This window comes from Phyllostomus discolor, chromosome 7 (assembly GCF_004126475.2).
Source record: "Phyllostomus discolor isolate MPI-MPIP mPhyDis1 chromosome 7, mPhyDis1.pri.v3, whole genome shotgun sequence".
Taxonomy (NCBI): Eukaryota; Metazoa; Chordata; class Mammalia; order Chiroptera; family Phyllostomidae; genus Phyllostomus; species Phyllostomus discolor.
Window position 1 is genome coordinate 68,249,204 of NC_040909.2, and position 14,494 is coordinate 68,263,697.

At 34.0% G+C, this 14,494-nt stretch overlaps 1 pseudogene; it reads right to left on the bottom strand.

The window, feature by feature from the left end:
* The window catches only part of LOC114501365, a 41,384-nt pseudogene extending 28,971 nt beyond the window's left edge, over positions 1–12,413 (bottom strand).
* Positions 12,414–14,494: the final 2,081 nt, after the last annotated feature.

Consider the following 14,494-nt stretch of genomic DNA (forward strand, 5'->3'; position numbering starts at 1 on the left):
TATTTATTTTATGTTATTGTTGTTCAAGTACAGTTGTCTCCATTTCCCCCTACCACTCCTCCTCCAACAATCTCTCTCCCCCTCCCCTGATCCCACCCCCCTTGGTTTTGTCCATGTGTCTTTTATAGTTGTTCCTGAAAACCCTCCCCCTGTTCCCCCCATTATCTCCTCCCACCTCCTTTCTGGTTACTGTCAGTTTGTTCTTAATTTCAACGTCTCTGGTTATATTTTGCTTGCTTGTATGTTTTGTTGATTAAGTTCCACTTACTATATAATCCTGACATAATTTACAACTTTGCTTTTATTTTCTCTTTAAGAGTAAAATACAATTCATCAAAATCAGACTATTCACCTTCACTGAATGGGCCAAATACTTTTAAACTTCTCATATTTGCTAAGGTTAGTGGTAATGCTTGCAATTCCTTTTCCTACAGTAAAACTGCTGAACTCTAACTGATATATTACAGTGGTTTAGAACAGTGATTTTCGACAAATGTGCTACAAGAATTTTTGAAACATGTAATACCTAACTGTTTAGTCAGGGACATTGACTTCTTTTCCCTTAGTCTGTCAAACAAAAATATGACAAGAGCTAACACAACAATAGCAATCTGTTGTGAATGAATCAAAATTATACTTTTTTTGTCAGAGGGCAAAAATACACTTTGGCATGCTGCAGAATTTTAGTAATCAGTTTATGTGTGCCATGAAATGAAAGAGGTGGAAAATTGCTGGTTTTGAGGGACTACAGATTTAGCTTGGGCTTGAATACTGATATTACTGCTTATTAGCTGTGTGATGTCTGGTGAGTTGCTTTTCCTCTCTACACCTGTTCTCATTTGCAACGTGGGAAAATAATGGTACCTATTGAATGAAGCTGTTATTAATATTATATGAGATAATCCACATAAAGCAATGAGTTCAGTGCCTAGTAGAAGTAAACTCACCAAATATATTTGTTATTATTAACCACTATCATTCTTGATGGCCTATCTAAAATAGCCCTTGTCTGCTTTCCCTATACAGATGGCATTCAGCTCTCATTTGAACTCTACTAACTTTGTTCTGGCATGTGTGCATATGTGTGTGTGTGTCACAGTCATGGTCCTACTCTATTTTGTATAGTATCTGTTTACTTATCATATTTTCTAGTAACTACACACTAAACCTTAGTTTTTTTGAGGTTTTTATATCTACAGTTTTATGTCTATAATAGAGGTTATTCACTAGCTCACAGTTTGCATTAAATTTAAGATAGCGTATGTTTCTAAAACTGTGTGATTGTGAACAGAGTGTTGCTTTCCCACAAGAGTCCACTAGACTAATTCCATGAGAAGGCTTAATAATAGTGCCTAGTTAATAATATAGGTTTAGTGTAATTGATTTTAATAGTTTTGTAATCAATTTTAAGGTGCTAATTAAAAAAAATCTAATAACCTCTCCAATAATGGTTGGGATACTATTAACAGCACCTATGTTTTTGTGTAGGGAGCTGTCTACATAAGGAGACTAAAAAAGAAATGTGTTAATGCATTGTCTCTACCCATATTTCATACTGCAGCATACAATTTTGAATTTTAAGTTGCCTCGGATGAAGAACATTTCTCCTTCTTCTCTTTTCTCTTCCTCCTTCTTTTTCTTTTTCCTAGTGTCCTTGCCTTTTTTCTCTTCTTTCTCCTCCTCTTTTATTAATTCTATTACTTTCAAAAATCACAAGTGCTAATAATTAATATCACTAAGTAATAGTGATTTATGTGGGTTTACCAGCTTTCCACTGAATTTTAACATAGTTGTCCTTTGGATGATGAAAAAATCACTGTTCCTTTTAAAAGGGAGTATCTTAGACTATTAATATATAAATGTACTTACAAAATCTTGCATAAGTACAATATAAATAAAAAAAACAAGTTTTCTTATGATAAAATAATATACATACAAGTGAATCAGCAAAGCTCTATGTCTCTTCATTTACTAAATGCCATCTCTTTCACTGCTGTGTTCCCAGCAGCGCTGCTATCTAATGGACCAAGGTTCCTTTTCATATAAAATATTTGAATATATAAGGTAATTTGAAGAGACTTTGTCATCAAACATATTTCTCATTTTGCTTTTCCTCCTAACAATTTGGACAACTCATTTAACTGTTCCAGCATTAGATTTCTGATTTGGATATGCAAGTGTTGAAATACTTGGTCCCTCCAATCTCTTGAAAATTTGTATAATTTATTCCAGGCTGCTTTGTGTGTTCTCATTGAAGGCTGGACTAGAAGACAAAGAAATAGGGGTGTGCCACTCTTTCATAGCTACTAACTTATATTCTTTGCTGAAGCTGTTCTTTCATGGTCCATGGGACATTGACAGTGAAATGAAGGTCTTTATCTAGCAATCCTGCACAGAAACATTAACTAAAATAATCAACATATTTCTCCCATTAAGGTATAATGCAGAACAGTTCTTTGATCCAGTTAGTCTTCTGATAGGGGAGATAGTAATGAGAAACGTGTTATGGTTTTTTAAACTCTTGTTCAATGTAAATGTGATTTTATGCTGTTTTCCCATTTCGCCACTGCATTTTCTTTTTATATATATCTCATACATTTCTCCATTTAATCAACCAAAATGAAATGATGTGGTTTCATACTCTTATTTGCTCTGACAGCAATTTACTTCTTTGTATATTACAGACTTAAATTGCCTTTTTAAATGAAAATTTTTATTTGACAATTATAGATTTACATGCAGTTGTTAAAATAATGCAGAGAGATTCTCTGTGCACTTTGTACAGTTTCTTCAATGGTAACACTTTGTAAAACTGTCATATAATATCTCAATCAGGATATCGATGCAATCCAATTAATTTATTAAGATTTTTCCATTTATACTTATTCATGTATGCATTTGTATTAAGTTCTATATAATATTATCAACTGGTAGGTTCATATAGCCACCACCAAAGTCAAGTACTGAACAGTTCCAACACACAAGGATTCTTTGTATTGCCCTTTAACAGCCACAGCCAAATCTTTACCTTCTACCCCATCACTAACAATTGGCAGCCACTAATCTAGAATCTATTTTTTATTGTTGTTCAGTTGCAGTTGTCCCCATTTTTACCCCTGTTGTTTTCCCATGCCCCATTGAACCCTGGCTCCCAAAGACAATTCCCACCCCATTGTCCTTGACATGGGTCCTTTGTATATGTTCCATGACCTTTCCCCTTCTTTACCTTATTATCTCCCTTTCTCTTGACTTTTGGTCACCATTAGTTCTTTTCTTTATTTTCATGTCTCTAGTTCTTTTTTGCTTGCATATTTGTTTTGTTGATTAGGTTTCACTTAGAGGTGAGATCACATAGTATTTGTCTTTCACCACCTGGCTTATTTCACTTAGCATAATGCTCTCTGGTTCCATTCATGTTGTCATGAAGGGTAGGAGATCCTTCTTTCTTTCTGCTGCATAGCATTTCATAGTGCAATCTACCATAGTTTTGTGATCCAGTCATTTACTGATGGCACCCAGGCTGTTTCTAGCATTTGGCTATTATAAATAATGCTGCTATGAATATAGGTGTTGCATAGGCTCTTTTGAGTTGGTGTTTCAGGATTCTTAGGGCATAATCCCAGCAGTGGAATTGCTGGATCAAAATCAGTTACAGCCCTGGCTGGCATAGCTCAGTGGATTGAGTGTGGGCTGCAAACCAAAGCATCACAGGTTCAATTCCCAGTCAGGGCACATGCCTGGGTTGCAGGCCACGGCCCCCTGCACATTAATGTTTCTCTCTCTCTCTTTCTCCTTCCCTTCCCTCTCTAAAAATAAATAAAATAAAATCTTTAAAAAATTAAGTCTATTTCTAAAAAAAAATCAGTTCCATTTTTAGTTTTCTGAGGAAATTCCATACTGTTTTCCACAGTGGCTGCACCAGTCTGCATTCCCACCAACAGTACATTAGGGTTCCCTCTTCTCCACAACCTCTCCGCACTTGTTGTTTGCTAATTTGTTAATGATGGCCATTCTTACTGGTGTGAAGTGGTATCTCATTGTGGTTTTAATTTGCATGTCTCTGATTGTTTGTGATGTTGAGCATCCTTTCATATGCCTATGGGCCCTCTGTATGTCCTCTTTGGAGAAGTTTCTGTTCAGTTCCTTTGCCTATTTGTTATTTGGATTGTTTCTCTTCCTGGAGTGCAGTTGTGTGAGTTCTTTATATATTTTGGAGATCGTACCCTTGTCCAAGGTATCATTGGAAAATATACTTTCCCATATAATTGGTTCCATTTCTATTTTGCTGATGCTTTCTTTAACCATGCAGAAGCTTTAACCCATTTCTAAAATGCTGTCACTTAAAAATATTATCTAGTAGAACCACACATTATGTAGCCTGTTGGGATTGGATATTTTAACTCAGCATGATTGTCTGGAGACATCCATATATGTACATGTGTTAATAATATATTTATTTTTATTGCTATATAGTATTCCACTATATATATATATATATATATATATATATATATATATATACACACACACACTACAGTTAGTTAAATGAATCCTCTGTTAGAGATGCTGGGCTGATTCCAGTTTCTAATTGTTAGAAATAAAGCTATTATGAAGATTCATGTACAGGTTTTTGTGTAACATTAGTTTTATTTCTCTGAGGTAAATGTTCAGTACTGTATTTGCTGGATGGTTAGATGTTTATGTATATTTTTAAAGAATATGACAACTGTTTTCTAAAGTGGCTATATCATTTCATATTCCCATCAGCAAAGTGTGAGTGATCCTGTTTCCCTATTTTGTCACTTTTTAATTACAGCTTTTTTATATGTGTGTTGATATCTAATTGTGGTTTTAATTTGTATTTTTCTAATGGTTAGTGATGTTGAGCATACTTTCATTTACTTTTTATTTATATATCTTCTTCAATAAAATGTCTAGTTCTTTGGTTTGTAACATAGTCTCCCTGACTTTAGTTTGCCTTTTCACCTTCTTGGCAGATTTTTACACAGAGAATATGTTTTTCATTTTGATGAAATTCAATTTACCAAATTTCTTTTTATGGATTGTGTTGTTAATTTTAATTCTAAGAATTCTTTGACTAGCCATAAGGCTTAAATCTCAAAGCTTTTCAGAAAGTTTGACATTTTATTTATATGTTTTATATTTATTTCTTCTGTTTCTCATTCTTTTGCTTCTGTTTTCTTAATTCCCTTCTAGTTATTTGCACATTCTTTATGGTTCCATCTGATATCTTTAGAGTTAATAATGTTTTTTAGTATGTATGCATATGTAGACTCCTCTTCTCCTTCAGACTGGGGACCCTGACCTGATAAACCCAGCCACAGTAGGTAGCCTGATCCAGGAAGGCTCCTTATACCTGCAGGTTCAGTGACACATAGTCACTGAGGCAGCCAAGCAGGACAGTAAAAAAGAATCAAGCCATAGCAAGTGTCTCTATGTTGGAAGGCTCTTTGTCCCCACAGACCTGAGACCATCTTCCCCTTCAACATTTGAGTTGTTTCCACGGTTTGGCTGTAAAAATAATGCTGTTATAAATTTTTATGTACAAGCTTTTGTGTGGACATGTTTATATGTCTCATATATATATATATGGAATTTTTGGATTTTATGGTAAATATATTTTACCACTTGAGGAACTGTCATACTCTTTTCCAAAGTGGTTACAGCATTTTACATTTCCCACAGACAGTGTGTGAGGATTCCAAGTTCTCTATATCTTTTGAATACTTGCTATTATCTGACTTTTTGATTCTAGCCAACTTAGTAGGTATAAAGTGATATCTCATTGTACATTGTGATTTTAATTTGCACTTCCCTGAAGGCTAATGATACTGAGTATATTTTTCATATGCTTATGTGCTTCGTATCCTTACACATATGTCTTGCCTCCCTCCACTGCTGCAGTCTACCCAGACTCAACCTTCCTGTAAGTGCAGATTCAAATGCAGGCACACTTGGATCAGATCATCCGGTTCCTCTCATCTCTATCTCCCATGCACTTCTAACAGGTAGGAGTTTTTTTTTCTGATCTTAGGAGGAAAGTATCTAGTCTTTCACCACTAAGTATGATGTGAGCTGCCAGTTTTTCATAGATGTCCTTTATTAGGTTGAAGAAGTTTCCTTCTTCCCTATTTTAATTGTTTTTATTATGAAAAGTTGTTGGTTTCGTCAAATACTTTCTTTCTGTGTATATATTGAGATGTCAAGTGATTTAGGTTTTAAATCATTTGACATGAAAAATTAAGTGATTTTAAGATGTTGAACAAACAATTAATTCTTGGGACACATCTCATTTGGCCATAGTGTGATCTTTTTTATAAGTTGCTTATATTTTTTGAAGATTTTTGTACCAATATGCATAAGATTTTGCATATTGGTGCAAAAGATTTTGTCTATTTTTTGTAATGTATTTGTCTAGTTTTAGTATCAGGGCAATACTGACTTCTTTAAATTAGTAAGGAAGCCCTAAGTCATCTTCTATTTTTTGAAAAATTGTAAAGAATTATATTTATTCTTCATTAAAGTTTTGATAGAATTCACTAGTGAATTTCCTCAGAGAGTAGTTTTTAAATTACTCACTCAATCTCTTTATTTGTTAAAACTCTACTCAGATGGCTCATTTTCTTTTGAGCCAATTTTTATAGTATGTATCTTTCTAAGAATTTGTCTACTTTATCTAATTTATCTGATTTATTGGTATATACTAGTTCACATTATAAACCTTTTCATTTCTGTAGGGTCATTAATAGTGTCTCCTCCTTCTTTCATTTTTGATTCTAGCAATTTAATTTTTCCCCTTTTTAGACAATTGCTCTACAAATTAATTTAATCAGATTGAGGCTTCTTTGAAAGAATTAGTTCTAACCCTAAACTGTCTTATTTCCATGTTCTTTCCTGCAGACTAGATGGCCTACAGTTTATACTCTATATTCACTTAATCTGCAAATCTCCTCTCAATTACTTTCACCAAAATCTCCACTGTCTTTATCAATAACTTTTGGCTTGAACTGTCCCTTCTCTGTTACATTCTCTTTTGAAGATAGTCCTTTGACTGGGAACCCTTTTGTTTTAACTGTAACAATCTGGAGTTTAGCCTCTTTCTTGCAAGACTAGGAGGAAAAAAATAGCACAATCTTGATACAAATAATACAGACTCACTTTTTTTCATCCAATTTTCATATATTTTATTGAATAGGTATTTTTTTAACATATTTTTTAAAGATTTTATTTATTTATTTATAGAGAGGGAAGGGAGGGAGGGAGAGAGAGAGAGAGAGGGAGAGAAAGGGAGAGAGAGACAAAAACATTAATGTGTGGTTGCTGGAGGTCATGGCCTGCAACCCAGGCATGTACCCTGACTGGGATTCGAACCTGCAACACTTTGGTTTGCAGCCCACACTCAATCCACTGAGCTATGCCAGCCAGGGCATTGAATAGGTATTTTTAAAATTTTCTCTTTTTCCTTAGGATTATTTCCATAGCCATTTAGTTGTTTTTTAAATAATTTTCACCACTTTCACTGGTGAACAGCTTAGTGGAGCAACTTATGCTGTCAGACTGAAAGTCAATTTCTACCAACATAATTTTTGATACATCTATTTTACTGGCCACATATAAATGCAACCTTAGAACACTGGAAGCAATGGAAAATGCTTGGTACAAATTTGGGACAAGAGATCAACAAACATCATTGCCTCATGAATTAAAAAATAAATCAGTACTTTAGCTTTTTTAACTTTCTTTAATTTCTAACAGATTTTCTCACATTTAATAGATTAGACATATTTTTAGGAAGCAAGCTGGCAGTTTCCCAAAGTTGTAAGCAAGATAACAGAATAATGATAACTTATCCAAAGTCATGTAGCAAGATGGGACAAAGTCCAGTTATAATTAAAGTTTATTGAAATACAGTCATGGCCTCTTAACTAGAGATATGTTCTGAAAAATGTATCATTAGGTCATATCATCACTGTGTGAACATAACAGGATGCAATTACAGAAACCCAGAGAGTGTAGCCTAGTACACACTTAGGCTCTAGGGTATAGTCTAACGTTCTTAGTTTATAAAGTTGCACAGAGTGTCACTGTATTGAACACAATTGTAGACAATTGTGACACAATGGTAATTATTTGTATGTATATATGTAATATATATATGCCTATCTAAACATAAAATGATTCAGTAAATATACAGTATAAATGATACTTAAAAATGGTACACCTATATAGGACACACCATGAATAAAACTTGCAGGACTGGAAGTTGTTCTGGGTGAGTCAGTAAGTGAGTAGTAAATAAATATGCAGGCCTACAATATTACTGTACACTATTATAGACTTTATAAACGCTGTACACTTAAGCTACACAAACTATAAAACACGACAAGATTAAATCAAACACAAAAATTATGCAATCAAGAGATGCAGTAAACACAGGATGCATGAAATTGCTGCCAGCATAACACAACGTAAACTTTTATAGTGAACTTCTTTTTTTAAATAACTAGGAAAAGTATGCTCTAAAATAATGACTATAAATATAGCCTAGTAAATACATAAACAAGTGTCATAGTTGTTTGTTATTGTTATCAAGTATATGTACTGTACATAACTGTTTGTGATATACTTTTATATAACTGGCAGCTCATTAGGTTTGTTCACAACAGCATTGCCACAAACACATTAATAATGCATTACGCTATGATGTTATGGTGTCATTAGGGGATAAGAATTTTCTAGCTTTATTATAATGTTATGGAACTGCCATTATATATGTGGTATCTTGTTGACTGAAATGTCATTATGTAGCATGCAATTGGATACTTAATTGCATTTTCCACAAATTGCCTGAAATCAACAGTCAAATCTATAGAAGTAGCAGGAGTTGTTTAGTTATACTGGAATTTATTTTCAAAGACCTCAACCTTTATTACTATTTTAAAAATAATTTTGTCACAGAACATTTATTCCATCAATTTAAACTGAAATGTCTCCTGGAACTAAACATTAATAGAATTTACAGAAAAGGGTGAAGATCTGTGTATATAGAAAATCATCACTTAATAAATATTTACATGACAAAGGAAAAAATGGAGAATCACTAAAATGGTAAACTGGTGTAGGAGTGATATTCCTTTCTTGAGAGATTTTTAGTTAGTGATCATATAAACTTTTAAAGTGAAAATAATTGTAGAAGTATAACTAAAGTGTTAATTTTAGTTTTTAGTTTCTTACTATTTAAAAGAGTCAGTAGGTATGAACAGGGATCAACTGTTCCCTGATCAACTATTAAGATTTTAGGGACCAACTATTAAGTGTACTTTTTTACTTCAAATCACTTTCATTAACTCTCATGATGAAATGAAACACAGAAAATAATAAAGAGTATACTACATAATATAAATAAAACTTTAGTTCATCAGCTTGTATAAATATGGTCGGTCACTCCAGGTCTTTACAGCCATGCATGCTCAGGTCATCTGCCTTCCTTCAGAATCTATCATATAGTACCTTTTTGCTGCACATTGTATATCTGTCTTTCTCTTCAGTAATTATTTACAATACTAGTTGCATAATCTTCTTCCACCCTCTTTTCTACCTTTTGTAGTAACATTCTTTTATATTCAATTTTAAAGTCCTTGTTGACATAATAAACAACACCCAGCTTTTCTGTCTGCATTTTAATAATTTCCCCTGATTCATATCTGGGATATAAAGAATAAGGAAGATTAGAGATAATCCATTGGCTTAGTATGACAGGAGGATCAGTACAATAGTGGGCATCAGCTGGATAAATGCAGAAAAGCCTCCATCTCTTCTTTCTTCCTTCCTTTCATGTTCACTATGCTGATGCTGATGTTGATGGCTATAACCAGCTCATACACTTGAAAATGAACGTAGACTACCTGAAGGAAATCCACCACTAAAGAATATATTTAAAAAGTCTTCTGATGTTTTATTAGCTTCACAAGCTCTATGGAAATTAAATATACCATTGTTTTGGTGATGTCTGTGGGCATCAGAGCCCAATAAGACACCAAATAGGAGATTCCAGCAAAGAAAGTAATGGTTCATGTTTAGGAAAAGGCACATTCCCAGAGACAAGTTAGCTTATGCTCAAAGACCTGGCTCTTTGATAACTTCCAGCACATGGGTTACATCAGGGAAAAATCATTAATCATGATGACTAAGAGAGTTAGGGTCATGGTCTCTATTGATTGGTCAGTGCTAGGTTAGGGGGCAGTTGGTCATTGCATCTGGTCCAGATGTCAGCCATGGCATCTCTTCATCTGGTTTTGATACTTTTCTGGGCCGAAGCTGGAACACAACTGAAGCCTGGATATTATCTCTAATTTGACTGAAACTTTGTCTCTGGGGTCAATGGACTCAAGATTTTGTTTCTGGGATTATTTGATGAGGGTCAGAATCTCATTGTTCTGAAGGTTTAATGATTAAGGGAGTGGTCTGTAAGGAAGAAGGTGGCAGCTGAGTTAGGGTGCTGGATGAAGCTAGTTTGAATCAAAAAGAAAGAAAAAAGGCCATATTAAAGAGATAAGGTTCTATGTGGTTACCCATGCTTTTTAAAAATTTATTTTATTTTTCAAATTTTTATTGTATTTTCCATTACCATTTAGTCCCCTTCAACCACCCTTCCCCCAGCTATCACCACACTGTTGTCCTTGTCCATGATTCCTTCTCCCTTTCTGTTCAGTCTTTCCATTCCTTAACCCTCCCCACCAACCCATTAGCTGTCTACCTGCTCTGTCTATGAGCCTGTCTCTATTTTACTTGTTAGATCAGTTTGTTTATTAGATTCCACATATGAGTGAAATCATTTGTCTTTCTCTTACTGGATTATTTCACTTAGAATAATGTTCTCCAGGTCCACCCATACTGTCACAAAGGGTAAAATTCTCTTCTTTTTTATAGCCAAGTAGTATTCCATTGTATAAATGTCTCATAATTGTTTTATGCATTCACCTACTCAAAGACAGTTGGGCTGCTTCCATATCTTGGTGATTGTAAATAATGCTGCAATGAACACAGGGATGCTCAAGTTCTTCTGAATTAGTGTGTTGGGTTCCTGCAGATGTATTCCTAGAAGTGGGATCTCTGGGTGAAAAGGCAGATCCATTTTTAATATTTTGAGGTATCTCCATACTGCTTTCTAAAGTGACTGTACCAGTCTACATTCCAACCAACACTGCCAAATGGTGCCCCTTTCTCCACAGCCACAACAGCACTTGTTTGTTGATTTATTGATGATAGTCATTCTGACAGGTGTGAGGTGATACCTCATTGTGGTTTTAATTTGCATTTCTCTGATGATTAGTGATGTTGAGCATGTTTTCATATGTCTATTGACCATCTGTATGTCCTCTTTGGAGAAGTACCTATTCAGTCGCTTTTCCATTTTTAAATTGGGTTGTTTGTTTTTTGAAGTTGAATTTTTTAAGTTCATTATAAATTTCAGATATTAACCTCTTATCAGTTATATGGGTGAATATGGTCTCCCATTGTGTGGGTTGTCTTTTTATTTTGTTGATGTTTTTCTTTGCCGTGCAGAAACTTTTTAATTTGATTCTTCTTGCACCACACCCAAGAATAAATTCAAAATGGATTAAAGACTTAAATGTTAGACCTGAAACCATAAAACTCATAGAAGAAAACATAGGCAGAAAATCTCAGACATTGCTTGTAGCAATATTTTACTGGATATATCTTCTCAGGCATAAAAGAAAAAAGGCACATAAAAGAAAAAATAAACAAATGAACTACATCAAACCCATGCTTGTTCTGCATTGCCTGTGAGATCATACTGCTTTTTTTCTTTTTGACTGCTTAAAACAGCATAAGCATTTCCAATCTTTTTAAAAGCATCTTTTGCTCCAGGAGCATGGTTTTGTCTGGATTAAACTCCAGCTGAGCTTTTTATAAGCTTTTTTTGAATCTTTATCATCAGCATCTTTGGTAATTTCAAGTACTTCACAGAGGCTTTTACAACTGTTTATGCTGCACTCCATCTCCTTGGTCTTTAGGGTAACCTTTCCATTTTCCCTACTACCAGTTGTACTGTCTTTTGTGCAGTTGGACTTCCTTTGATCACCACTGCCTGATAGTTTTCAGCAACTAGAGCTATTTACAGCTGTGCTTCCGTTTTTTAAATTATTTCCAATAGTGCTCTGGGTCACACTGTCCAGTTTTATTATCTTAAAAATGAAATTAGCAAGGTTTTCCATGTGAATAATCACCAAAACTGGTGCTGTGTGCCCAGGGCAGTGGGTAGAGCTTTCATGCTTTCTGCAGGAAGCTGGCGTTCTCCTCCATGCTGGCATTCAGGGCCTCCATGGTGATCTCCACAGAGTCCTCCCCTCATCCTGGTTCCCCTCCATGGCTTGCACCTCCCTTTATCATTATTGTTCATTCCCAGAGAAGTGCTCAAAGGAAGTGCTCAATACACAGTCTTCATAGACCCGTGTAATAAAATGATGTGAAGAAGAAAATCTACTGAAAGTCCTACGCAGGTGACTGTTTCTGGAATGGACCAGGAATATAGCCACAGTGATGTTTCTCTCTCTCTAAGACCAGCACCACTGCCTCGCTGTGAATTCTGCTTTTCTGAAACCCTGTCCTCTTTTCGGTCATTGTCCAATTCTTGCCCAACAGAGAGTGAAGATCGAATGATGTTTAAAATTAGTCAGCTACAGAAAATGAAGGTTGTTCTAGCATATGTTCAACAGAAAACCATTGAAGAATATTAATACTATATTTTTAGATATAAAAGTATGTTGTATTTGAAGCATTTACTTTCTGCAAAAAAGATGTATGTCTATTTATCTCTATATTTTTGTTTATTCTTCATGGATTATTTATAATCAAATTCTATTTTGAGATAAATGTCTTTTGCTGTGTAGTTGTAAGATATAGTACCAAGAAGTAACATTGTATATATCAATAATCTGTTCCTTTATCTTTTTACTGATTACTCTCCCATGATATAAATACACTAAAGTTTATTTAATCATTTGCTATTCTCTGGGTTGTTTCCAGTTTTTTTTCTATTACAAATGAAGCATCTATAATGTAAGGTTTTGTATCTCTGGGATAAATGGCCAGGAGCACCATTGTTGGTTACAAAATGTCTTCCAAAGTGGCTTAATCATTTTATACTCTCCTCAACAATGTATGAGTTATCCTATCTTCTCAAATTTTCACTGAAATTTGTTATTGTCACTATTTGTTTTAAACATTTTGGTATGTATGTAATGATACATCATGATTTTTTATTTTTTATCTTCACTCGAGGAGATTTTTTTCATTGTTTTAAGATAGAGTTGAAGGGAGAGAAAGAGAGAAAAAAAAACATCAATGTGAAAGAGATGTATTGGTTGGTTGCCTTCTTGGGTATGCATCCTGACCAACATATATGCCCCCAATAGGGATTGAACCCACAACCTGGGTATGTGCCCTGAGTGGGAATCAAGCCCATGACCTTTTGGTCTATAGGATGAAACTCCAACCAACTGAGCCACACCAGCCAAGGCTCTCATGATTTTAATTTGCATTTCCTAAAGGCAAAGAAAGTTGATCATATTTTCATGTTTTAGTTTTCCATCTGTATATGTTCTTTAATTAAATGCATTTTACAATTTTTTTCTGATTATGTTGTTTCTTTCTCTACTGTTGAATTTTGGAAGATAAAAGTATATTTAAAATATAATCCTCTGTTAGATAATGTTGTTGAAAAATATTTTCTCCAAGTCTGGAACTCATTTTTTATTTTCTTTACAGGGGTTTTCACAGAGTAAAAGTTTTAAATATTGTCAAATACTAATTTACTAACATTTCTTTTTATGGATTGTGCTTATGGTGAAAAGTCTAAGAATTCTTTGTCTAGCCATAATTCCTGAAGATTTTTTCTTATTTTTCTGTAAGTTTCATAATTCTTTATTTTATACTTAAATCCCTCATTCATTTTGATTTAATTTTTATATATGGTATTAAGTGTAGATCAAGGTTCATTTTCCTGTCTATGAATGCCATGTGGTGAAAGAGCTATTCATCCTCAACTGAACTGTTTGGCAAATTTTTGAAAAGAGAGTTGAGCTTATTTTTATAGGTATCTTTTTGCATTTCCTGTTCTATTCCATGCATCTATGTGTCTTTCCTTGCACCAGCACATACAGTGCAAACTACTGTAGATGTCTTGAATTAAGGTAGACTGATACTTCCACATTTATTTTCATATTTTTCATGATGGTTTTAGGTATTATATTTATTCTGTCTTTTTATATACATTTTAGAATACTTTTATGCATTTCTGCAAAAAGCTTGTGGAAATTTTAATAGGAATTGGGCAAAATCTGTATATCAATTTAGTAAAAAATGACAAGTTTATTATGCTTTATCTTACAATCTATGAACCAAAGTTTGTCTCATGATTTATTTATACCACATTTGATTGGTTTAATAA